General features: G+C 46.2%; 1 protein-coding gene across 6 annotated transcripts in view; it reads right to left on the bottom strand.

Annotated features, from left to right (window-relative positions):
- SLC26A7 (solute carrier family 26 member 7) overlaps nucleotides 1–27,279 on the bottom strand; it is a 182,509-nt gene that overhangs the window by 104,839 nt on the left and 50,391 nt on the right. The gene's annotated exons all lie outside the window — the stretch shown is intronic.

Here is a 27,279-nt window from a genome sequence, read left to right as displayed (position 1 = left end):
TTGGGCAGGCCACAGCTGAGCTGTGCCTGCCTTTCTGGCATCCTTTGTTCCTGTGTAGCCGTATACAGCCTTGTGGCTGCCAGGGCACTTCTGTCAGGCAGGTGGGTGGATATCTGTTGCTATAGGCAGCTGCAGCACCTCAGGGCACCTTGCAGACAGTTTCTGGCAGGGCCAGGCTACCTGCCCCAGCAGCCTACCCTGTGCCTGAAACTACTGCAGGGCATCATTTCTGCCACACAGCTGCCAGTCCTATGCTGTGCCCCATGCTGGGTGCTGCTGGCAGCTACCCAGGGCCAGCAACAGTGAGACAGCTGGGCAGGGTCCCAGAAAGCTGGCGCAGGACCCACAACAGCCTTGTCTTCCCTGTCCAGCCTTTGTGTGCATACCCATACCCTCCACCTGGGGCCCCAAATGGAGCCAGAAGGAAGTTGGCAACCTCATGGTGCTCTGGGGCAATGCAGAAGTGCTGTGCCAATTTGAGCAGGGTGGGTGCTTGAACATCCACATTTATGATGCCCTATTGAGCAGGGTAGGGAGAATGGACACTTCCAGTCAGTGCAGCAGTGTCACATAAATGTCAAGGCCATGTGGGCACAATGGGTGGCTGTGACTGACCACAATTGTCAGTCTGGCCATGACCGCAAATCTATGTCATCTATGTGGCAGCTGGCCTGCATTTTGGCACCCCAGGACCTAGGCCAAAATTATGCAGTTTTTAGCAGCATAGGCAGCCTGCCCAAGCCCCCACCCAGCCCTGACCTCTCCAGTGATATATCATTGGAGGAGGGACCCTCGGGTGTTCAGCATCCCATCCTGCCTAGCTTCTTGGCTGCACAGTCCACCAGCAGCTCAGGGTTCCCTGGCCAGCACCTGCCTCAGAAGCTGCTATGTCACTGTCAGCTCCAGCTCCTCCCCAGGCAAGTACCCTGGCCATGCACCTGCACACCATGCATTGAGGGGCCAGAACACCAGGCACAGCTGGACACCATTGCCAATGGGGAAGACTGAACCAAGCTGCCAGCTTCACCAGCCCCAACAACATGGTAAGCCCCACACTGTGTGGGGGGGGGCCTTCCTGCCCCAGCCCCAGCCTCCCCTCCCTATCTGTCCCCCACCTCCAGCATTAAGAGAAGCAGAACACATTATACCCCCACAACTTGAGGAGGGTGTCAATACTGATGGAAATATCCTCCTTTGCAGTGGGAGGCAAGGACAAGTAGCACTACCACAGGTAACCCTCCAGGCAGCAGCAGAGGTTGAGGGGTAGCCCAGGCTTGCCCCCCGTGCTGTTGTAGCTCAGGGTCCCAAACCAGGAGTGCAAGAGCACCCAGGGCACCATGAGGATTAGCAGCAGCAGCAGGATGTAGTGGCTTAGGCATCCCTTAGCTTGCACAAACAGTTCATCATGCACCACCTAGGGCACATGCAGCAGGGGCACACATGGAGCACAATGACAGTGTGAAAGAGGGCTGGCCCCAGGGCACCTTCCCAGAGAGGCTCCCAGTGAGGAGGGTGGGGGACCAGCAACCACTGTTTCATAGATTTCTTAGATTTCATAGACATTAGGGCTGGAAGGGACCTCGGGAGATCATCGAGTCCAGCCCCCTGCCCAAAGGGCAGGAAGTCAGCTGGGGTCATAGGATCCCAGCAAGATAAGCATCCAATTTACTCTTGAAGGTGTTCAGTGTAGGTGCTTGAACCACCTCCACTGGCTGGGACATAATTTGGGAGATCTGGTGAACAGACGTTCCCCCAGATCCTGGTGGTCACCCCTGATAAACTTATAGGTGGCCATCAGATCACCCCTGAGCCTGCACTTTTCCAGGCTAAAGAGTCCCATGGCTCTCAGCCTGTCATCGTAAGATCTGTTTTCCTGACCTCTGATCATGCGTGTGGCTCTCCTCTGGACTCTCTCAAGCTTCTCCACATCCTTTTTGAATTGTGGAGCCCAAAACTGGACGCAGTACTCCAGCTGCGGCCTCACTAAGGCCGAGTACAAGGTGAGAATGACATCCCGGGATTTGCTCGAGAAGCATCTATGGATGCACGCCAGCATTTTGGTCGCTGTTGCCCCTGGGCAAGCCCCCCACCCAAGGGTGGGGGCACAGCCAGCTCCTTATCCCAGTTGTCTGGGAGCCTCCAAGCTTGGGTGCCATGGCCTGGGCAGCAGCACAGCAGAGTAGCTGACCTGTGGTGGGGAGAGAGAGAGTAGGGTCTGGAGCCATTGCAGCAGCTGCTGCCAGGAGCCTGGGCTGTCCTGCCCTATGGACAGTATGGGGGAGACAGGTTGCCTGAAGCCAACACCGGATGGACTCCTGGCCCCAGGGGAGCACGTAGGAATAGGGAGATCACCCAGCAGCTGCCTGGGACCAGGCCTGCCCAGCCAAATTACCATGGTCCCTAGGCACCTGTGCACAGCCAACCCCCTGTTGGGGCAGTGCACAGCCTCTGGTATGGAGCATCTTATCTCTAAAATGTTGCAAACTGTCACAAAACCTTCTTTCTCCTGGCTCTGCAGATCCAGCATCTGGACGCAGGCTAGAGGCCACAGGGGTAAGTGGGAATGCCAGGTCAGGGAAGCTGCCACCCAGTGCCAAGTCTCTCTGGATGTGCCAGCTGTGCCAGAGGCACATGCAGGACAGGACCCTCCTCCTCCAGTGGCTGGTGGTGGTGTCTGAGAAATGGGCTTATGATGCATGGGCTTGACAGCAGAAGGACTTGGCCCAAGAGAAGAAGTGGTGGGAGGAAGACATCACCCAGGAGGAGGCATTCTAGACCTAGCTCCTGGCCCTGAAGCAGCTGCAGCTTCAGGTCCTGTGGGACCAAAATAGGATCCTGATCCGGGCCATGGAGACCACGAACAATGACTGTCAGACCTTGTGCCTGGCAGTCTTGTTCATGCCCACTGCTGACTGGCTCCTGTTCCTAGCCCCGCACATCCCCTGGCAGCCACCTGCTGCCCCACAGCAGGCCCCCACCTGAGTCTGGGAGTCCTGTGCTACCTCATCACCAGGAGCCCCCACTCTGGATCCACTGCCACCTGCCTGCTCACTCCAGCTCCATGTGAGCATGTAAGCATGAAGCCAGAGATGCCCGGAATGGCATCAGGGCTACACATTGGCACTGCTGGGCCTGGACTTCACCAGCCAGAGGGAAAGCCACCCACCCCAGAGGAGCACTGGGCACTGTTGCCCCTGGGTGAGACCTCCACCCACATGTGCTGTGGCACGTACACCCATGGGGAGCAGCCCAAGACCAGGGTCCTGGCTATCTACCCCCAGGTTCTGACCCCTAGGTGCCTCCATCCCATGGCCCCCAACTCTGAGACACCAAAACATAGACTTTGTAAATAGTTTTCACACTGGGAAGAAAGTTTTTTATTGTCAGTGAGTGGGGAAGGTAATGGAGAGGCTTTGTTTGTTGGGGAGGGAGGGAGGGAGGAGGAAGCTCTGTGTGTTGAGAGGGGAGGGGTGGGATGGTGGTATGCTGTGAAGGAAATAAAGATTTCTTTTTTGGACACATGTCTGGCATGACAGTAGTGCTAGGGGTAGGCAAGGGGTAAGGCATCTGTGGGCAGCAGGGCAGGCAGACTAGAAGGGGGAGTGTGGTAGGAGGTGATCCACCAGAGCTTCCCACACCAATGTGCCCTGACCCCTGCAGTTGGTTACTTGACTGTCCTGGTGCCTCAGTGTGGGGATCTGCTGTAGCTGGTGTTCCCATGGCCAGGCTACATCCACCCTCTGCTCCTTCTCTGCCCAGGCCTCATGGAACAGTTCCCCCCAGGCCTCGCAGATATTATGCAGCACACAGGCTGCAACAATGACCCAGGGAAGGTTCTCCTCAGCAACCTCTAGATGGGCAATGAGGGAGTGCCAGCAGCCCTTGAGGCAGCCAAAGGAGCACTCCACCAGCATGCAGGTCCAGCCCAGGCAGTGATTAAAGTGGACCTGGCAGGGTGCAGCTGGCCAGTGTAGGGCCTCATCAGCCAGGCCAGGAGCAGATAGGCAGGGTCCCCAATGAGCAGGAGTGGAACAGTGATGGTGCCCAGCTACAGGTCTGGCACCCCCAGTGCTCAACGTTCACTCTTGGCCAGTCCTTCCAGGCCAGAGTTCCTGAAGGCACAGCCATCATATACACTGCCCACCCAGGCAATGCTCACATGTGTGAACATGCCCCAGTGGTCTATGACAGCCTGAAGGGCCATGGAGTGGAATCCCCTGTGGCTATATTACGGGCAGTCTCCATGGGGTGTGCAGGTGACCAGCATGTGGGTCTTGTCCATGGCCCCAGTACACTGGGGGGACCCCAGTGCACAGAATTCTGCCACCACCATCTGGGGTCATGGACACCAAGGACTGTAACTGCCAGTATGTCCTGGAGGGTGTCACTCACCTCCAGGATGGCAGAGGCCTTGCCCATGCTGAAGAGGTGTCCCACATACCAGATACTGGCAGGTACTGGCAAGCTTCAGCAGTTCTAGGATCAGGTGGCTGTCAGAAGGGAGAGCCAGGCATATGCCAATGTTCTGGCACTCTAGGTAGCATTGGAGCTGGTGGAGCAGGTCCATGAAGGTGGACCCAGGTCAGCCAGAAGGTGTCCACTCACTGCTTGTCATCCCAGGAACCACCAGTGCTGGCTGACTGGCGGGACTGGGGCAATGGCAACCCCAGCAGTGGTCTCATATAGCTCAACATCAGTGTCCCTGGCAGCAGCAGCCACCATGGAGGTGCATGGAGGTGGCGGCCGTGGGAAGGCGAGTTGCAGATGGGCAGCTGGTGGCTGGTTATGGGGGAGCTGGGGGCAGAGAGCTGGCCATGGGCCAGGCAATAGTCGGCGTGGCAGGCCAGCAGGGTAATCAAAATGGTGAGCAAGATCCTGGGATACTGTTTGTCACTGCCAGGACCAGGGGCTGGGGCAGCCATAGCACAGGGAGGCAAAGTGGACACAAACAAACCTGCTATATGCTGCCTCTGTGCTTGCCATGCTGTTTTTGAGCACAGGAACTGGCTGCCCAGAGAGTACAGAGCAGGGCTAGCTTTTAAAGAGGGCTGCCAGGCTGGTGTCAGCTGGAACTGAAGCCTAGAGCTCCCTCGGTGGCCACAGGGGTGCATTGCTGGGTTGCAGGGACCTGGCAACAAATTTCCTGCCTAGTAGACACCTACCCAAAATCACTTACTGAGCAATAGATTACTGTGCAGTAAATCGAGGCTGGAGTAAATACACATGTACACATATTAGGAAAAATGCTGCCATCACAAAAGAAGAAATGAGTATACAGGATGAATAAACTCCATCCTTATATGGCAGGCCTTAAACTTTCTGATTTTGATGATGAAAACTCCTCAGGCAAATATCTTGATTTATAATTTTGACAATCTAATCAGCCTTTTGTATTTCCTATATCCTTTTGGTCACCCAGGCATGTGAACCATCCTAGGTTCCACTTCTTTCATGAATCATGAATCTCAAGCTCACAATCCACAGGAAGAAAGCATTTTTCTAGCATTATTGTAACTCTGAGGCAGGGTAATGAAATAGAATATGGGAGAATGGCATTTAAAAGCTTTGGAACAGTGCATTCTCAGTCACTGAAAAATGCTACTAAGGTAGGTCAGTCACAGACACTGTCCCTGGAAAGGGATAGCACCAAGATCCCAGTTATAGCATTCTACAGCTGCTACCTCACAACAGGAGGCTGCAGAGCCATGGAAATTCTGAAAATAGAGAAAGCCTGACTTTGTCTCTAACTCTGAAGTCTTTTATTGCCTTTCTTCAGCTGTCTAAAGTACTGGAACTGGGGTCACTAAAAAAGCCTCCACGTTTAAAATTTACTTTTGGTTATTGTCACAGCAAAAGCTAATTTTCTGTTTTCATCTGCAACTTTTAACAACTGTTTCTAATTTGTGGAGTACAGTATATAACATACAATACTGCTCTATATTTTCCCCACAGCTGAGCAAACTTCTTTATAAAGATATTAGCCTGATAAAAGTGCACTAGACATTTTCAAACACATTCCTTACCTAACCATTAGAGATAAATAGTGACAATTACACGATAAACTATGCAGTACTGTTCCTAAGATAAATGCGACTATTTTTTCTTTCTGATATACTTATCAGGAACTAATTATATTCAAGTTTTAAGACATAATACCTTCAAATTTTATTACAGCTACTGTACAACTGTGACAACTGATTATTTTAGTTCCAAATCAATTTGGCCTTCACTCTGAGCAGCAATTAGCTTTCTCTGATTATTCATAAATAATACATAAATTAAATACTGTATTTTAGTTTGCAGCTTCTCTGAGAATTGAAAATTCATTTCATGACTAAGGTAAATTAGTTACCCAAAAAAGCCAAAATTTGGCATAGGAGTTTACCACATGAGTTGCCTAAGTTGACTAAGCTTACCACATTGCACTAAGCTGAGCAATAATGAACAACTAACCTAAATGAAACCCTTCATAATTCAGCATGTGGCTTAAATCTTTTTTTTTAATTTAAATGTATTAAAAACAAAAATACTGTAAATATCAATATATTTTTACAAATAATATGCACTGAGAAAAGGAAAGTATAAATGTAATCAAAAATCTTTTTTTCTATAAACCATTCAGTTCTATTTATCAAAAAGCTTTGTGTAGGAATGCATTTCTTTCCTTGTACATTTGCAGTGAATCTCTTCAGACTTCACACTTCATTTCTGAACTTAATGCCTTCAACATCAGCACCCAATCATGACCACATGCACTGACAATTTCTATTTTTACTACTCTTGCCCATTTAACTTTCAAGAAATGTATTCAGTACAGGCCTAATCCCAAAGTCTGCCAGAGCAAATTCCATTGTGTTTCTGTTATCTCAGTGACTTTTTGATCAGAAATGTATCTCACAAATTTGTTCTCAAACAGTATCTTCCTATATTGTTCTCAAACAACTTCTTCCTATCTTCATTTTTTCTCATTCACTAGATGAGAGAACAGACTCCAGTAAACAAATCTCCTTTGTCCATTTTATTGGGCTGATGCATGGCCTTGAGATTGCAGCAAGTGTGATGAGTTTCTTTGCTTAGAATTACAAATTAAAGTTCAACAAATAACGATGTCTGTGTTGGTCTCTTTCATTTCTTGTTCCAGCAAACTCCATCACAATTCTTTTCTTTAACCTTTAATTTATAATCTTCCTATGCAATATGATCTTCATCTTGCAGTATGATCTTCAGAATTGTCTTCTTCTATTTTCTATTTCTGTAACATCCACGAAATCTGCTCCATGTCTTTGCCATCTACTCTTTGACCAGCTCCTGAAGTACCTCTAGCCTGAAAAAGGTTTTTTACCCATCCCACCTTGTAATTTAAAGTTGACTTATATAGATACTTGTAGGAAGCAAACACAAAGCATTCCATTTCTTTTAATTATGTAACTTATTAGGGGGATCTGTAACATATGTTTCTCCTGAATAGAGTCTCCTTTAAACCCAAAGGCACTTACGGTAAAAATCACACAGCGACTTAGGTGCTTTACATCTGACTTACACAGAATGTAGGTACCTAAACTCGAAAGTGTGATCCTCAAAACCCTTTAACCAATCCAACAGGCACTGAAACACCTTAGATGCCCAGGTTTCACCAGTAAAGTTCCCTGGCTTAGAATGTCTGTCTAAAGTTTTGTTTTGGGGCATGCTTAGAGGCATGCCAGCCTTGCCAGTACTGAGAGACATGGAGCCTCATGATTAAGCCCATCAGAATGTACAAAGTAGATGCTAGATTCTATTCCATCTATTAGCCACCTAAGTTTGAAGTCCTGAAAATCTACAGATGCATCCACATTTGTAACAAACAGTCTTCTTAGCTTTATGATTAAATCACAACATGCAGAAAGGAGGAGGATACTGAGCTTTTTTATTAACAGTTTTTCAGGAACTCAAGCAGGATGGCAAACTTATGTTCTCTGCCAGATCTCACTGCAGTAGCATGTGTGAAACACATCTACGGCACATATTAAAAATTAGGATTAACACTAAATAGTTGTGACAAACACTTTTGTTCAAAATACGGCTGGAGGAAATGCTAGTACTCCCTCCCCCCCTTTCACCCCTGCTTTCTAACAATAGTCTAGTAATAACACTACTCATCCAGAAGGTGGAGGACAGATGTGCAACTTCTTCCTTGGCCTACAGTGGATTAAAGTATTTTCCAGCATGGTTCCCTGGCAATTTTGGGAGGAAACTGCCATATTCTCATATTCCCATCTCCTTCTGTTGAAGTCATTCAACATTGGGAGGGGTGGGGTTGTATGTTGTTTATCTAGTATATAGTGGCTTAGTGGTTACAGGATTGCATTTTGCCAAGTGACTGACAACGTAAGTGCAGAAACAGTCTTGGTGACAGGCCCCACCTCCAGGTTCTCAGCTGAGTGCCAGTCCCAACCACAAGGCTAGAGTCTCTTTTGCTCTTTCTCTGTCCCACTGACTCTTAAATTCTTTACTAGATAATAGAACAATTTAAATAGCAGCGGTTGACAGTTCTCCCAGATCAGACTATAACCTGGGGGTCAGGATACTATTCTAAGAGAACTATGTGAATTTAAAACCAAGTCACCCATATCCTGGATGAGTACTGTAATCACTAGACCACTTACAGAAAAGGTGGGTAACAGCACTGCATTTTAAAGAAAGTTACCATAAGCATATTTTGTGAGAGTGAAGGAGCTATGGGCCCCTTGGGGTGGGTATCACCTTCAACTCATCTGCCACATCTTTGTTGTTAGGAAGGGGGGAAAAAGGAGGGTTCAGTAATTCTATTACAGATCCCACTCCTGTTTTGGGGTTACTCACTTAGTGGTGACTTGTTGACCTGGGGCTACACTTTCCCTACAGCCTGTTCACACACCAGCCACGCTGCTACTCTGGAAGTCCTTGTCAGCTGGTCAGGTCTGCAAGGCTTCTTCACAGATAACACTGTCAGATGAATGCTGATGAAATGCTGTCCCGGTCTATCCTGGGGCAGCAGAAGGAAATGGTGTTGTCGTCTGGACACCCGCCTCCCGAGTATCCAAAGAAATGTCATGGAACCAACAAAACAAAACCAACATCAACAGAAATATATTCTGGGGTCACAGTGTGAGGAATCCCTTACTCCTGAATCCTATCCCAAGACAGAGTTTCTATGGTTTATCTAGCACCCCAAGCAGAAACCCCTTTTCCCATAAGGGGTCCCTAGTTCTCCCAAGGTCTTCAGTATGCCCTCAGTTAGTGTCCCAGACGTAATGTAAAATAAAGATGAGGCTTTCTGTGTGCCTTTAACTAGTGTTCCTGAAATAACATAACTAAAGATGAGGCTTTCAGTCCCTGGCACTGCTTGTAGATTAGGACATAGAACAAAACAAACAAAACCCTCCTCTGGGCATTCACAAATCAATGCAAAGTGAAAGTAGCACTTCCTGTGCTGTGTTTTCAACTGAGCTGACCCCATCAGCTTTGGACACCAACTGTCCTCAGGCTCACTCTCTCCCTCTCAGAGGGCAACCCGTAATATCCCTACTTGGGCTGGCTGATTCCCAGGAGTCCTGTGAGGTTTTCAGCTTGTCTTTCTTGTCATCTTTCTCTTCTTGAAGACTGCCCAGAAGACTGTAAAGTCCTCCAAATGTCAGGCTCTGCCTCCCGATTCTCTCCTCTCTCATAAATGGCATTATATCTTCCTTTATAGTTTAGATGCGTCATAGTTCTTTGACATCATCGGCCTGGTGTCCATGGAGCTGGAAGGAGCACAAGTTTATATAATGGTGTGGCGGCACCATACACCACTCTGTTGTCAGCTGCAGTGTTCCTGCAGGTAACTCTAATGGGCAATCAGCTCATAGTGGGTCCCCGTCAGCTAGCCTGCAGCTGTCACCTGCAATCTTGGCACAGCAACCCGGTGTTTCACTCCCATTTCTCCGGGTTTCTCCGTCACAGTGAGGAATACAAAGAGTATTGTAACTCAGAGATTTGGCACCTCCAGTAAGCAGCTAAGAGGGTATCTTTGTATTTAGGTCCCTAAATTCTGCTTAAATCCTGCTTTAGGCACCTACAGGCTTGGCAGCACCAAACTGACTAGCACCATGAATGAAAGGGACTCGGGCTAATAATAGACCACAGTATGAAAATGAGGCAGCAGTGTGATGCTGTAGCCAGTAGGGCAAATAATACTCTGGCATGCATCAATTGATACATCTCCAGCAAAACTGAAGTTATTCTTCCACTCTACTCAGCACTGGTGAGTCCACAGCTGGAGTACTACATCCAGTTCTGGGTACCACACTTTAACAAGGATGTGGACAAGCTTGAGAGAATCCAAAGAAGAGCCACTCATATGATCAGAGTCTTAAACAACAAGCCATACAAGGAAAGGCTGAGGGATCTGGGACTCTTCAGCCTGAGGAAAAGAAGGCTGAGATGGGACCTGGTAACAGCTTACTGCTACACTACAGGAGTACATCAAGAGCTCAGTGAGCAACTGTTCACCAGGGCACCCAAGGGGAAAACTAGGAATAATGGCCACAAACTCCTGAAAAACCAATTCAGGCTCAAATTAGGGAAAACTTGTTCACAGTTAGGGTGTCCAGATTGGAATAAGCTCCCTCCAGAGGTGGCACAATCACCTACCCTGGAAATCTTCAAGAGGAGACTAGACAGTCACCTTGCTGGGGTCACCTGAAGTTATCTTTCCTGTTTGGTGCAAGGGCCTGGACCTGATGATCTTCCAAGGTCCCTTCTGGCCTTACAATCTTTGAATCTATAAATGCTTTATATAGGATTTGGTTCCTAAGTCCATCACAAAGGCAGAATTTAAGAAGTATACTTTTCCTTGGGGCTTTCTACTGACTAACTCTAAATGAGCTAATTCAGATCCTGGAAGATTATTCATGGTGGGCATGTCTACACATGTGCTTTGCTGCTCATTAGATTAATTTAGTATTCAATAAAGGATTACTGTCTACATGTGCCCTGCAATTAGTGCAAAGTAGATTCATTTACTCTGGTGTAGTCCCATAAGACACAAGTACTATCCTATGCCACAGTAAATGACTGTCCTTAAATGTACATGTAGATGGTGACATTGGGATTAATACTATGGCTCAAATAAAACCAGAGTATATTCACTCACATTCATTGCACCTGTAGATGCACAAAGTATCATAGGGCTAGGTGGGTGTGTTTACACATGAATTTATGCACTCCTTATATTTAATGCACTTTAGCCTAAGGAGCATTAAGGTGATATAGGTGCACATCTACCCAGGTATGTCCTAGGGCACCTTGGCACAGCTCACTGGGCAAAAAATATTACAGCCTGCCCTGGTCAGCACCCTGGACAGCCCCCCAAAGCCAACAGCAGCATAGCCAAGCAGTGCAGCCCAATGCTGGCTGAGGGGAAGAGAGCTTCCAGTCCCTTCAGCTGTGATTGGCTTGGAGCAGTGGTTCCAGCAGCAGTGGTACCTGTCAGTGTGCTGATCAACTTAGGACTAAGTTGGTAGAGGGGGCAGGAGGCACAAGGGCTCCTGTCACAGCACAAGGGAACACCCCATCCCATGACTACCTGCAGGGGAATGGGCAGCACAGTGCTCCCCTGTGCAATGCAGCCCTGCAGGGGTGGGACACATCACGGCCTGCCCAGGATTCAGGTGCCCATAGAAGCCCATGCTAGGGTTTCTACCGAGGACAGCAGGTGAGTTAGAACTGAATCTGCCCCCAGCACGTGGCACAGTTTTCCCTGCTCCACCCATCTCCATCCTGGGCAAGCTCCCAACCTCCCTGCTAGATGCTGCCTATGGGATGGTGCTCCTGGGGGCTCATAGATTTCATAGACATTAGGGCTGGAAAAGACCTCAGAAGATCATCGAGTCCAGCCCCCCACCCAAAAGGCAGGAAGTCAGCTGGGGTCATAGGATCCCAGCAAGATAAGCATCCAATTTGCTCTTGAAGGTGTTCAATGTAGGTGCTTGAACCACCTCCGATGGCAGGCTGTTCCAGACCTTGGGGGCTCAGACAGTAAAGAAATTCTTCCTTATGTCCAGCCTGAAACGGTCTTGTAGTAGTTTAAGACACTTCGACCTCATCATCCCTTGGGGTGCTCTGGTGTACAAATGTTCCCCCAGATACTAGTGGTCATCCCTGATAAACTTAAAGGAGGCCATCAGATCACCCCTGAGCCTGCACTTTTCCAGGTTGAAGTCCCATGGCTCTCAGCCTGTCATTGTAAGGTCTGCTTTCCTGACCTTTGATCATGCGCATGGCTCTTGTCTGGACTCTCTCAAGCTTCTCCACATCCTTTTTGAATTGTGGAGCCCAAAACTGGACACAATACTCCAGCTTCAGGCCTCACCAAGGCCGAGTACAAGGGGAAAAGGACATCCTGGAATTTGCTCGAGAAGCATCTGTGGATGCAAGCCAGTGTTTTGGTCGCTTTACTAGCCACAGCATAACATTGCAGGCTCATGTTCATCTTGTGGTCAATGATGACCCCCAAGTCTCTTTCTTCTGTAGTGATAGCCAGTGTAGTACTGCCGAGCCTATAAGGATGCTGCAGGTTTTTCCTCCCAAGGTGGAGAACCTTGCATTTTTTGGTGTTAAACACCATCAGGTTCTCACCTGCCCATTTGCTGAGCCTGTCCAGGTCAGCCTGGATCACCCGCCTGTCTTCTGGCGTGGATGCTTTGCCCCAAAGTTTGGTGTCATCAGCGAACTTGGCCAGTCCGCTCCTGACTCCAATGTCCACATCATTAATGAAGATGTTGAATAATATGGGTCCAAGGATAGAGCCTTGGGGGACCCCACTGATCACAGGACACCATGATGAGTGACTTCCATCAATTACTACCCTCTGGGTCCGACCACAGAGCCAATTTCCCAGGCAGTGGATCATGGTGGACCCAAGGCCACAACTGGCCAGTTTTGCCAAGAGGTGATCATGGGATACCAGATTTAAGGCTTTTTTGAAGTCAAGATATATGACATCAATCTCTTCTCCCTTGTTCAGGTAATATTCACCTGGTCGTAGAAGGAAATGAGTTTGGTCAAGCAAAACCTACCCCCCACAAACTTGTGCTGGCTACCTCTTAGGATGTTGGTGCCGGCCAGTCCATTAAGGATGGCCTCTTTAATAAACTTTTCTAAGATCTTCCCCGGGGTAGAAGTCAGGCTGATAGGCCTATAGTTAGCCAGATCTACTTTCCTCCCTTTCTTGAAGATTGGCACCACATTGGCCTTCTTCCAGCCTTCGGGCACTACACCAGAGCGCCAGGAGTTTTCAAAGATCCATGCCAGAGGCTGGGCTATGATGCTTACCAGATCCTTGAGTACCCTGGGATGTACATTGTCAGGGCCAGCTGACTTGAAGGTATCCAGCTTCTCAAGATGTTCCTTCACAAGGTCATTATTAATGGAGGGCAGGAGATCTCCCTCACCCAGACCTCCCTGTCCCATAGCGAGCATAGGCATCTCATGGGACTGATGAAAGACCGACCCATTTAATAGGTTGGTTTTTTCCTGGGCATCAGTTGTTAGTTGCCCCATCTGGTTCAGCAGGGGTCCAATGTTGCCTTTGCTTTTCCTCTGGCTCCCCACATATCTGAAAAAGGACTTTTTGTTGTCCTTGATGCTCAAAGCTAGTTGGAGTTCAGTTGCAGCCTTGGCTTTCCTAATTTGCTCCCTGCAGGACCAGACCAGTACAGAAAAATCATTCTTGGAGGTGAATCCTGTCCTCCATCCTTTGTAGGTCTTTCTTTTTCACCTCAGGAAGTCTTCTAGGTCCCTGGAGAGCCAGGGGGGCTGCTGTGCCCTCTTGCTGCCTTCCTCCGAGATGAAATAGACTTAGCTTGTGCATTGAGGATCGCTCCCTTGAGGAGCAACCACTCTTCCTGAACTCCCCTCTCCCTGGGGTCATGGTCCCTTAGGGCCTGACTGACAAGCCTCCTGAGCTTGTCAAAGTCAGCTTTCCTGAAGTCAAGGACTTCCGTGTTGCTGACTGACTTGCCAGCTTTATGGCTCAGCACAGAAAGCCATGTTGGGTGCTGGGAGGAGAGGCAGTCGCAGCCAATCTGCTGTCCTGGGTGGGAGCACCAACATGGGCTTCTAAGGGCACCTGAATCCCAGGCAGGCAACAAGGCATCCCATCCCTGCAGAGCTACATTGTCTGGCCAGCAAACCCACCCCAAGGGAGAGGTACGGGGGAGCCACTAGCAAAGGCCCTGACCAGGTTGTGTTGCCTTCTTCCCCTGCAGGGAGTCACATGTTCTGTTTCCCATGTTCTGTGGCAGGAGCTTTTGTTCCTCCTGCCTCATCTGCTGACTTAGTCCCTTAGTCCCGATGCATAATTAATTCTCCTGTAGGGTATCTAACATGAAGTATTGCAATGCACATCACCACAATGCTTACATTTCTTTCTGAACCAATCTTAGCAGGGAAGATGGAAGACCACATTATATACAGCTAGCAGAGGGGTCAGATACTGGTAAAAGATATTTCCCAATACTGAAGGGGAAAATGTTGAAAAGCCTCTTCTGCAGGCATAAAATACTGGCGATGGATAAAGAGAACGTTGAGACAGTGCTGGGAGGAAGAACTGAAAAGAACTCTAATAATTTGGATATGCTTTGGATAAGTATTCAAAGACATCTGCCTAACTAATTTATTTTCCTTTAAAGATGGGTGTGTGAGCTCTACCGAGTTTTTAAAGATGTTCCTCCTACTGTTTTTAATTATTGAATATTATATGCTGTTGCTTTACAAATTAAAAGCAATAGAAAAACCTTAAGAACAGTTCAGTGCTCATCATGCAGCTGTTCTATATTGTGTCTTAACAAGAAAGAGAGGTGGAGAATCAACAGCAGTCAAGTGGTAGAGCTCTGTTTTGTCAGTTTCAGCTGGTGGGTGGCTGCTGAGCACATCGCATTCTAATTTTAAAGATTTCTTACAATTTCTAGGAGATACCACCAATCTGTTTGCAAGAGTATTAACACAATCAGGGGCCTTTTCCTGTTCCATCTTTTTGGCGTCTAAGTGTGATCCTACTTCACCTTGCTCAAGTCCTTCAAAAATGTTAATTCAAAAGGTGGTGGTCCTCCTCCTCTTGCTCCTTCTCCTTGGTTTTTTGTGACTTTTTTGTAATTAAGACTAAGATAATGACACTTAACAAAGGTAGATCTGTTTTTTGTAATTAAGACTAAGATTTTTTAGTACATTTTTTATTTAAGACTAAGATAATGATACTTAACAAAGGTGGATCTGTTTTTCAGGGTCCTGAGATGGGTGGAATAAGATTGTGCCTAAATGGATATCTGGCATTTTGCCACCTAATAGCCAGAACCAAATCTTTGTAGGAAGCTTTTTGCAACATTAGGAGGTTCTTCTCCCATCTGCCTACTAGGCTTGGAGTAAGGTGACTACTTGTATACTAAGTGACTCTGGATCAATCAGATTCTTCCTTTGTTTTCCCAGTTTAAATTAAATTGAGCTTACAGGAGCTGCAAGAGGGATCTAGGATCTGAAAAGCAAACTGAATTCTTTCCTTTTCAGGTGCCATTACTACTAAAAATAGGTCTGCAGGCCAAACTATCTCTAGATATAGTCACACCCGTGCAGTTCCACTGCATTCAGTAAATTTGCACAGGGGTAGAAAAGTGGTCAACATATGTGGTGTTGATATATACCATATTTACTCAAATATAAGATGACCCTGACTATAGGATGACCTCTCAATAATTAGATTTTATATATGGAAAATTTATTTAAAAATTGTAATTTTCAAAACATAGAATCTAATTATTGGAGGTTTGCCTTGAATTTCTCCTCTTCCCACAGCTACAACAGGGAAAATAAATCTGGAGGGTCAGGTAACCCCCTTGTCCTTTGCTTCCCCCCAAATTCTTCCCCTTGCAGCTCCTTTCCTTCCCTCAGCCATGGTTTCAAACCTTGGTGACCCCATAGCTCAGCACTGTTGGTATGTATGTGTACTCCAGATACAAACTACATGTGCTAATTAACCCCACACACATGGCTGGAACCAGGTGTTCTTGTCACAAGTCCTGGGATCCTCCAAAAATGTATGTGCAGATAAGGCTCAGGGCAACTTTGTCCAGCTCCACCTGATAGAGGGCAGGGCCACACCAGTGATATGCAACAGGCTGAGAGAGGGGGCAACAGAGAGATTCTGGGTGAATTGTTTGAGACCCTATTTGGTAATGTTTTCCAGATATTTAAGGCTGGTAAAGAAAAAGAAATCATTGGAAATGGGAAAGAAAAGTGCAGCCCAGCTTTGGGAGTGAAGAGGAGGTGGAAATGTATGCATTGTAGTGGATCACTATGACTTAAAAATAGTTGGTGCTGAGGAGAATTGTGCTTAATTAGCAAGATACTATGCATCTTATTTAGATAGTCTGCACTAACCTATCTTTGTGCTAGGTCCCATTAGTATATTACTTCTCAGCTTTTTGAGGGCTCAGATCAAGCACAACAGCTAAGCAAAAGCTGCTGCCCTGCAATCTTAGTCCGTGACTGGAGAGGCAAGAGCAGAGAATGATAAGATGATAGCAGCTGTGAACGCTCGTGAGCTGAGAGCAGAGAAGCAAAGATTGGAGAAGAGAAGAGACCAGACGGAGCAGTATCATGAATATGGAGATTCAAGAGCTAGAATCTTACTGGCAGCTGGTGCAGCAATGCATGAAGATGAAGGTGAAAGCAAAAGTAGCTGAAACTGCATAGGGAAAAGCAAAGCAGAAGAAAAGTGATGGGAAGAAGATGGAGAGCAGCAAGGCTGCAGGAACCAGAGAACGGAAGAACGGAGAGGAGGACCCAGGCAACGGAATCCAGAAGAGGGAGGTGAGTGGAGCCAGGATGACGGGGACAAGGAGCCCAGAGAGACTTTGAGGCTCAGGATACATGCAACAATGACTGGGGAGAAGGCACAAGAGAGATGGACCATGAAGAGATATGACTTTTTCAATTGGATTTTGATAAATATTTTGAAAGTGTACCCTGAGTACTTACAATACATGATGGCCTACCCAAACAGGAGGTCGTGGGGTTTCACCTTCTGGTACAGAAGGGCTTATGTTCTGGAGAAGTGACAGGAAAATGGAGGAGAAAGAAGAACTGGAAGGACTGATTTTTGCTGCTGAACAAATTCAAGGGAGTGACTGATCATTGTCAAACTATTCGAATATCCTTGAGGAAATAGATGTGGAGAAATGGTTGGAGGGGAGAGTCCAGAGAATACTATTTGTGAAAAAAAGTGAAACAAATATAACGTATGAACTGGGGCATTTCGGGCACAAGTGATTCTAAGAGAGGAGGAGGACAGCCTGGGGGAGGTGCGGCACCTGCCATCAGTTATTCATGTAGGAGGGCACCAGGGTTACCTCATATACCACAGGCAGATCCATCAATATAGCGAATGCAGGCAAGAAGGACATTCAGCGGCCTATTGCAGCCTAAACATTTAATACTGGTGTGGTGGGAGAAGGCACAGAGCCCATGCATGCCAGGAAGTGCTGAAATGCGGGATATAGCAGAAGGAAGGACACATGCAAAACAGATGCCCAGATTCTCTCTCTAACAGAGCACAACCTAAAAAGAGAATGATTTTGATCAGATGAGCAAGAAGGAGGAAGAGGTGGGGGAGATCAGGATGGATTTGGAGGAGGAAATGTTGGTGAAAGAAATACCAGAGGTAGATAGGGGTGGAAGGAATGTTGTGGTAGCAGCACAAAAACTAGAGGAGTGGAGGGAAGAGGAGGAGGGATGTGGAAGCATGAGCAAGGAAACAGAAGTAGAGAAAGGAATCCTGGACACTGACCAAGAAGAAAGTTTTGCTTTAGAAACAGGGAAAGGGGCAGAGCCATGGGTAGGAAAAAGGAAGGAAAAAAAAGCCAACACAGTTGCAGAAGACGACGACAGCGGAAGATGGAAAGGGGAAGAAGGCAGAAGCAACACTGGGGTGGGAGGGGAACAGCACGTCAGAAATGGAGACAGAAGGGTCTTTTGGGCTGGAACTAAGTAGTCGGGGGAAGGGGACAGCAGCAGCCTCTCTCAATATAGAAGCCTGGGAAAACCTAGTGAGATAAATGGGGTTGAGGAAGGGAGGAGGGACAGAGTCACTGATCATCATCAGCAACATGGACAACCTGTAAAATAAGAGAGATGAAGACCAGTGGCTTCCACCTTTTCTTTATTATGGTGTTATGTGTTGCAACTTTAAATGTGAGAAGTGTATTGACAAGGAAGGGATGGAACTAAATGGGAGCAACTTTAAGATCTACCAATGAGGATGTAATATGTCTATAAGGGTGTGGAATACCATGAGAAGACACATATAAATATCTGGAGAAGAGATGGGCTTTGGGGCAGTCACAGAGACTGGGAACAAATGTGAACAAGGTGGCAGGGGTGGTGATGTTAAATAAAAACCTGGGGGTTAAAGTCAAGCAAGTGCAAGTGTTAGAAGAAAGAAGAATGCAGAGGGCATTGTTGGAGAGAAAAGAGGTAGAGTTGTTTAATGTATAGGCACCCCCAGAAAGGGAGGGGAGGGTGGCTTTATTCCGGAAGTTGGAAAAGTACACCGTGAAGGGGTAGGGAAGGGGGAGACACAAGGTCATAGTTGGTGATTTCAACTGCATCTTTTAGAAAGGAGACGGGGGGAAGGGACAGTTAGACAGTTCCTCAAAAATACTGAAAAAAATTATCAAGGAAGAAGGTTTCAAGGATGTGTGGGCAGGAGATAAAGTATATACAAGAGTGGAGCCGGGAGGAAGGAAAACTTCAAGGATTGGTTTTGTTTTAGTCTCAAAAGGAGTGGTGGTGAAAGAGAAAGAGATGTGGGTTTTAGTGACCATCAAGTGCTGCAGGTAGAGGTGGGAATGGGGTGGGGCAGAACAAGAAAGGCCTTTGGAAATTGAACATTATGCTGCTTCATGACAAAAAAGTGTGCAAGGAGTTTACAGAGAAGTACAAGAAATGGAGAACCTTAAAGAACTGGTATAAAAGTAGGTGGGAATGGTGGTGGATGATTAAGAGAAAAAAGAAGCACATTTTTCATGAATGTTGGGAGGAGAAGGGTGAGGGACAAGATGAGGCACCTGAAAAGGATGCAGGAGAGGGTGCAGCTCTTGATTGTGGAATCAGGAAGGGGGAGAGAGCTGAAGGATAAACTGGAAGAGGCAAACTTGGAGATGGAGGAATGGTTTAAAGAGAGAGCCACTAAAAAGAAGTTCCTAGTGAAAGTACCGTGGGTGGGGGAAAGGGAAAAATGGAACTCATACTTTTCCACAAGAGTCAGAAAAGCAAAGGGAGAGGTGTAAAGATTGAAAAAGGAGAATGGAGACTGTGTGGAAAGCCAGGAGGCAGAACACTGTGGCAGATTTCTATTAGGGTTTGTACAGAAAGTGGAAAATCAATAGTGAAAGAGGGGGGTTTTGGTAGACATCAAGGAGAAGGTGGAAGATGAAAGGAAGAATGAGTTGTGAAGGGGAAATAAGGATAACCGAAAAACGTTTAGGGAACTTTTAAAGAAAAAAAGTCACCAGGACAGGATGGACTCCCAGTCAAATTGTATGCAACATTCTGGTCATGGTTGGGAAAGGATTTTCTGGAAGTCTTCAAAGAGATAATGGAAGAAAGGTTGGGGAGGGTTTTGCAGATGAACAAGTAGTGCTACTGTATAAGAAGGGAGATCAAGAATGTATCAAGAACTGGAGGTTGATCATATTACTGAATACAGGTTATAAAATCCTAGCAAAAGACTTGGCAAACAAAATGAAAAGTGTTCTGGATCAGGTCATACAAGAAGACCAAACGTTTGCAATAGAAGGGAGAAGAATCGCGTAAGCACACTGGGTGTTGAGAGATGTGCTGGCATACATGAAGGATAGAAAATGGAATATGGTGCTAGCAAATTTCCATCTCAAGAGAACATATGACAGGGTATCACACAAGTTTTTGTTTTAGGTACTGATGAAAATGGGATTCCTGGAAAAGCTGTTAAGTTGGTGGAATTGTTGCATGGCACAGTACAGAGTCACACCCTGCTAAAGGGAAAATTGAATCAGGCCTTTCAGATACAAATAGGAGTGAAGCAAGGATGTCTCTTGTGACCCAAGATCTTTATTTGCACCATGGAACCTCTAGTGCAGAGGATAAGGGAGGACTAAATGATCAATGGAATTAATATTCCCTGGGCAGGGGTGTGGGAGCTGGAGGAATGAAATTCTCATTGTATATGGATGACATTAATGTGATGGTGAAAGAAACAGTCTCATTAGAGAGAATCCTGAAACAGACAGAAAATTATGGGGAAGCTTCATAAGTGAAAGTAAACAAGGCTAAGAGCTGGGTGTTGGGGATTGTAAACTGGGGAGATCTAGGGAAGTTTGGCATGAGGGTAGTTAAGAATCAGATAAAAATCTTAGGAGTGACTCAATATAGAACGGAAAGGCACAAAAACATGGGAAGAGATAGTCACAGGTTAGGAAAATTTTAGGGTTTTAGAGAACATGAGGTTTGGCATATTCAGGAAAGGTGAAGCTAGTGAAACAGGTGTTGCTACCCATTGTGTTGTTTGTGGGTATAGTATATCCTCCACCATGGATTCAAAGCAGGAAAATCCAGAGACTGATTTGTATATTCTTCTGGGGTTCTTAAATGTAATGGATTATCAGGAAGGAATTATATAAATGGACAAGAATGTGGAGAGTGGGAACTACCGGTGATGAGAGAAGCATCGGAAGGAAGCAGGAAAATGGGAAATTTTTGCAGATCTGGAACAGGGAAATGGCTGTGGAGGATGGACCTATATAGGATAGGGTGGAAAGGGAAGTGGGCTTGAAACTGCTGATATATTATGGAAGAGCAGAAAATGTAATTAAAGTACAAGGTTTGGAAAGGCTAGGGATACAAGGTTTGAAAGAAAAGGGAAGGATTATGAAGGAAATCAGAGGGAAAGACAAAGTAACTGAGGTGGGTGATTTGTTGGAGCAAGCAAAGTGAATGTGGAAAGGGGTAATGGGGGAAGATATAAAAAAAGGGAACATGCAGACCTAATGTGGAGAATGGTGAGGAGGGTTTTAACAATAAGAGAGGTTCAATATAGGTGGAGTCTGGGAAGAACAGCAAAATGCTCACTGGAGAAGAACCGGTGGTACATGTATTATGGGAATGCAACTTTGCAGGGGAGGTTTGGAGGAGGGCACCAAGATTTTTACACATTTTAGAAGTGAGAGATAAGATACATTTTGAGACAGTAATGTATGGTTTAATTAAGAAAGGATGGGAAGAAGGGAAAATATGGGCATGGGTGATCTGTGTTAATGCAGGACTGTGGAAAGGAGAATCTTGCTGATCATGAAGGGAATGGATTTTACTAGGAAGGAATATTTACGGTTATGCCAATTTAAGCTCAAATATTAGATGCAAGGGATGATGAAAAGGAAGATGAGAGTAAGAGGTGAGAGATGTGGAAGAAAGATAAATGGAAATATGTATTTCACTTGAAGAGTGCCTGAGATAGTGGGGTGTGAGAGAGGAGAGGGTAGGAAGGGAGATAGGAGGTGATAATGTTGTTATTGCAAACTGTTAAGAGATGAGAAGGAGTTAATATGTTATGAGGCTTTGTTGGTTATAATGTTTGATATTTGTAAATATGTATGAGGTGCTTTTTTTATTAAAATGTTGAGTTTAATAAAAAAAAAGGTTCCCATCAGCATGTTTACCCAATATAGGTCACGTGTTTTATAGTCATGCTCAGTGTTGGCTTCATTTAATTAACTTCACAGTTGGTTTCCATTACTGAGCACATGCTGCTTTCGGCAGCAGCTTAATGAGAGACAATGTATTTAATGAAAATTCCTTGTATGCAGATGTAAGACAAGGGGCTTTTTTCCCATGATGATTGGGGAAAAAAAAACTGTGTCTTGTATTTGGGTAAATATGGTACAAAATGGAATGGAATCTGACTCAGTTGCTCTTAGTTGTATTGGCTTTCAAGTTTTTATAGCGTAAAATAATGTAAAGATGCCTATTTATTAGAGCTGCGCAAAACAGCAGCATTCTGCTTCAACATCCATTTCGACAGAACAGTGTTTTGTTTCAAACTTTGTTTCATTCTGAAAGCACTGTTTTGTACCATCTAAAGGTGAAGTCAGCCAAGCTGAATGGAATTCAGCAGCCCTGTGGAACGTAGCCGCGTGGAACTCACAGCAGGAGGTGGAGTGCAGTGCTGGCTCTGCCTGCTTTGCATCACTGGGCTGAGCTCCATGGGGCTGGTGGAGCTGATCAGAGTGCAGCCCAGCAGGAGGCAGACAGAGCCAGCGCTGTGCTCCCATTGGCTCCACCAGCCCCATCAAGTGCAGCCTGGCCCCAGGAAGTAGGGAGAGCCAGGAGTGCGCTGCCCAGTGGGCTGAGCCACACAGGGCTGTGGAGCCACTGGGAGTGCAGCCCTGGTTCTCCCCTGTCTCCCACCACCTGGCTGGCTGCTTTGAAACTCAAAACATTTTGAAAACTGCCCTTGTTTTGTTTCAAGACTGTTTCAAAGCCCTTTGTTTCATTTCCACTTCACTGTTTTGAGCTCGAAATGAGTCAAAACAATGTCAAAACGAAACAGCCGGCAAAATTTCTCACAGCCCGACTATTTATCTCTCTCTCATATATATATATGTAATGTATGTATGCATGTATGTATATAATGATTGAACACAGGTCAGAAGGAAGTCATCTGAGAAAGAAGTCACCATTTTTATAGCCACTTTCTACAATTAAACTGTATTCTAAGAATGATCCAAATCATACTAATCAACTGTTAAGCTTAGTTTTCCCCACTTAGGTCTTATTCCTTTTATTAGGTGCATTCTCTTAATTTCCAACATTCTCATTACTGCAGACTCAGCTTCCCTAGGGCTCCTTTTCCTGTTCATCATTAAGTACTTATAAATTTAACATTCCTCCTATGTATTACACAGAATCAAGACTTAATTGGGTACATGTATATTGCTACCTTGGGGAAGCTCGATATCAAACAATATCACTGAAATAGCAACAGTGATTTCCTGGGTATTATTTATCAGGGTATAGTACAAAATTATAGATGGCCAAAATATGAAATACAGATAGCAACAAATGCAAAGGAATCTGAAAGTTAGGCTAGATATTTCTGTCTAAAAGTATTAATCTGGATAGTTGGAAGTATAAAAAAAAAGGCAGTATCCATTAATAGTATCTAATATTAATATCTTAATTATTTCAGACTTTAAAGAGTTTACATTTCTGTAGCTTCCTGTGCCATTTACCTGCACGTCGAGTATGTGGGGTCCTCTCTGACTTTGCTGTTGTTTTAGGGAAGAAACAGGTCTGTTAGTAGGAGGACTTTGGTTGATCTCCCAGGGGGTCTCTCCTGCCATGTCTTTGATCAAAAAATATTTTTAATTGGGAGGAAGATGGTCTGTCCCGTCCCTCCTGGTGCCTTTCTTCAGTTATCCCAGTTGTTCTTCCTGGTTGGGGCTCTGCCTCCCCTACACCCCGCCTAATGCCAACCAAAGATGTCATCACCTGGACCATCAGAATTGGTATACCATGTACCTTGATGCTTCGGCCCTTTAAATGTATGAGAGTAGGATCAGAACGTTGTTTTGGCCTAAGTGCTCCCCATTGTCCCTTTGCCTCATCTATGCATCTTCCTGATCCGGTGCCGTCCTGTTCCCTGGCATCTCACTCCCTACTTGGGCTTTATACTTGCCGTGAGTCAGTAATTTATTAATCCTTGCCCTACTTGGTCCTGCCGGAATCCAGTCTACACTGTGGATGTCCAGTATCCATGAGGCCTGTGCAGGTAAGTCCTTGGGCCCTCTCTGGCCCTCCATCCCTGCAAAAGCTCCTTCCTGGGGCAGCCACAAGGTCCCTGTACTGGGACCAGGTTCCATATCTGGCCCCTTCAGGCTGGTTGGAGACCTCATTTCTGGTCCTCCTGGCTGGTCTCCCAATGGGCTTTTTATCCTGGCTTCAGGGGTCCTGGCACAGTGCCATAAAGTGCACCCACACTGGCTTGGCAATTTTTTTCCTCTTTTCTTTTTACCGCAGCATCTCTTCCTGCCACGGTTTCACTTCCACTGTGCTCTGCTTCCAGCGCGACATCCCACTGGCTCCACTCCACACCTGGCAGAGGTAAGTCTTTTCCACAATTTCCATTAAAAAAGCAGATTTTTTCCATTGTAGACATAAATATATAAATCAAACCTTGAAATGAATAACCTATATCTGACCCACAAACTAATATTAGTGAAATAACTCATTGTTCATTCCAAACTTAAATTATCAAATTATTAACTCAGGGTACAGTCATACAAGACAGAGTACCATATATACCCATATAAGACCAATTTCTCCAAAACTGCATGATAGATGTAGGAGTAGAAGTAGTCATAAAAACTAGTAGAATATTACACAGAAAATTTACAAAATATTTTGTTTCCAATATTCAAGAAATGTTTCTACTTTTGACAGAAGTTTTCATCAAGAAAATAAAGGAAAACAAACCCCAGCCCACAACCAACAAGCTCAGCTGAATATTTTCACAGTTTTTCCCCAGTCAGCTTTCTGACAAAATGTTTACTGGAAAAAGATAAAGCTACCACCGAAAGCTTAAAATTGGAAAAATTAAACCAGTTATAAGATGAATCTATTGTGTAATGGTCTGTACACTGATCTAGGATGCAAACAGACCTGCTTTCTTATCTGGCTTTCATACTCTTCATGATTTCAAATCAGTCATGATCTCTCCATCTGTTTTTTCACCTTTGGAATAAGGAAAAAATATTTCTGTAGCTCATACAAGTAAAGGTTTCATGAAGATTAATCTGTTAATAGTTAAAGATGAAAGCCACAAGGTGAAATATAAAAGTATCTTTTGTATTGCGTTGTATATTTTAGAATGTTTATCAATTATCCAGAAAAGAATGTGTAGCAGGACACCAGGGTGCCTGCTACTAGCAGGAGGAATAGGGCTGCTGAAGTGCCCTGGAGCAACACAGATGGGGGTTGCTAGGGCAACCAGGCAGGTCATGTGGCCAGGAGGGGGCAGGGCCAGGCCCTTATAAACAGCTAGGCCAAAGCCTAGCTAGCAGTACCCTTCTGGATGCCACAGGAGCAGGAGCTCTGTGGCTTAGCTGAGCGGCCAGAGTTGGTGGTTGCAGCCTTACCTTACTGACCGGCTGCAATGATGCTAGGGACGAGAACACCCTGACGAGAGGTAGGGTTGGGAGCCCTAGAGGGGCTTGGAATTTACATTACGAGCGGGTAGGCTCTTTGTTGGTTTTGTTACAGCCATTTGGGCTTGGCTTGAGTTATGGTTAACCGGAGGACCGGGTGAGGCTGTAGGGGAGTGAGGAGGCCTCAGGGGAGCTCCCCAGCAGCTTGGGGGTCCCCAGTGCCCAGTAGAGGCACAGTGCCAGCAGGGTGCTACAGTTGCGCTGGAGAGGCCCGGTGTGGGCCAGAGAGAGGCGTGGTGGTTGCCCAGAAGGCAGAAGACCCAGAGAAGGGTCAAGGGGGCCAGGCACGGCTGCGGCCACCTGAGCCCCAAGAGCGCGAGGCGCGCGGCGTCGGCCCCAGAGAGGGCAAGGCCCCAGAGTGGGGCAGAGAGAGCTCGAGACGCACAGGGTTGGCCCCAGAGAGGGCAAGGCCCCAGAGCGGGGCCGAGAAAGAGAGTGAGCAGGCGAGGAACGCCGGCAAGGGCGCCGGTATTAGGGCGGCGATAGCGAGCCAGGCCCAAGGGCGCCGGTATTAGGGCGGCGATAGCGAGCCAGGCCCAAGGGCGCCGGTAGTCGGGCGGCGGTAGCGAGCCAGACCCAGGGGGCGCCAGCGATAGTCGGACGCTGGCGAGACAGGCCCAGGGCGCAGGGAACGGGCAGGAAGATAGGAGCCCGGCCCAAGGGGGCGCCAGGCGGGCGAGGAGCCCAGGGTGCCCGAGAGAGAGAGAGGGCACCAGAGGAGCGAGGGACTGTACACCGTCCCACGGGACAGCTGCGAGGCTTGGGGCGTGCTAAAGGGGGAGGTTTGGAGGCACGCATTTGCCCATAAGGCTGGGGTGAGAGTACCCCCATTTTGGAATGGAGGTGATACCAGCAAGGTGTCGTTAGGTGTAAGTAGGCAGCCTCCCATTCTGAACCTCAACAGCAAAGGCATGGCGGGCAAATAGAGGGTGCCAGATCACCCTAATTGGCACGGCAAAGGGGCGCTAGCGAGCTCACGGCCGCTCGTGGGGCCCCACCCCGTGACAGAATGAATAAGGAAAACTTTTTTACCTTACTATCAGGGAACATAAGAAAAAGGTAAACCTTTTCTTTAATCACTTTTAACTAAATGAATATGAAACTAAAAAAGATTTAAATATAATGAAATTGAGCATAATATACAATAAATAGTATTCTGATCTCCGAAGCATAATACAGAATAATAAAGTCTACTTGTTACCAGCTTCCTTTTTAATTGTACTGACCTCTGAACAAAAGCAAAATGGGATTAATTGCACAATGTTTGTTTGTTAAATGCTATAATGATGAAGGTCATATACACTTCCACTGGCATAGATGATATCAGCCACTGTTTGAAACAGGGTACTGGAGTAAACAGACCTTGAGTCTAATACAGAATGTCAGTTGTGTTAAGTGTTACTTAAGTGTTAAGTACTACTTAATTAGCATTAAAGTAATTGATAAGTATTTGTATAATACAATAAAAGTAAAAATAAGAAGAGATGTTCAGAGTAGACCCCACTTTTAGTCCTGGTGGAGTTAAATGAGAAAATCCTTTGATTTCTTTGAGCATAGAATCTGTGCATTCCAAGCTATGGAATCTTTTCAATTTACTGTTTTCCACAGCAAATATATAGTTCTGACATCCCCAAAAACTAAGAAACCACTCATTTCTGGAGAAAACAAATGTAAAAGGTCACAATTTTAAGCAAAAAACCCCCTCTAATTTTTCAAATAAAATTATATAGAATTTTAAAAATCCAAGTCATGTTTTCAGACTCAGATTCACTAGGCTGGGAGAAACCTGACTGTATGAAAAACCTGAGAAAAAATCTTGTTCATTAGTAACCTTCTCACTGGTACAAAGAGCAGAATTTGTTACGAAACAAACCTAAATCACTTCTTCATCACAGAAGTTACAGCTGTGACAAATTTACAGTCTTATGGCTGCATATATATGTTCAAATAGTCTGGGAAAATTCTCCCAAGCTTGTTTTCTTGGGAG

Source organism: Crocodylus siamensis, chromosome 3, assembly GCF_052110815.1.
Source record: "Crocodylus siamensis isolate JL-2025a chromosome 3, ASM5211081v1, whole genome shotgun sequence".
Classification (NCBI taxonomy): Eukaryota; Metazoa; Chordata; order Crocodylia; family Crocodylidae; genus Crocodylus; species Crocodylus siamensis.
The sequence above is the reverse complement of the archived record's forward strand: the minus strand, read 5'-3'. Positions and strand labels throughout refer to the sequence as shown.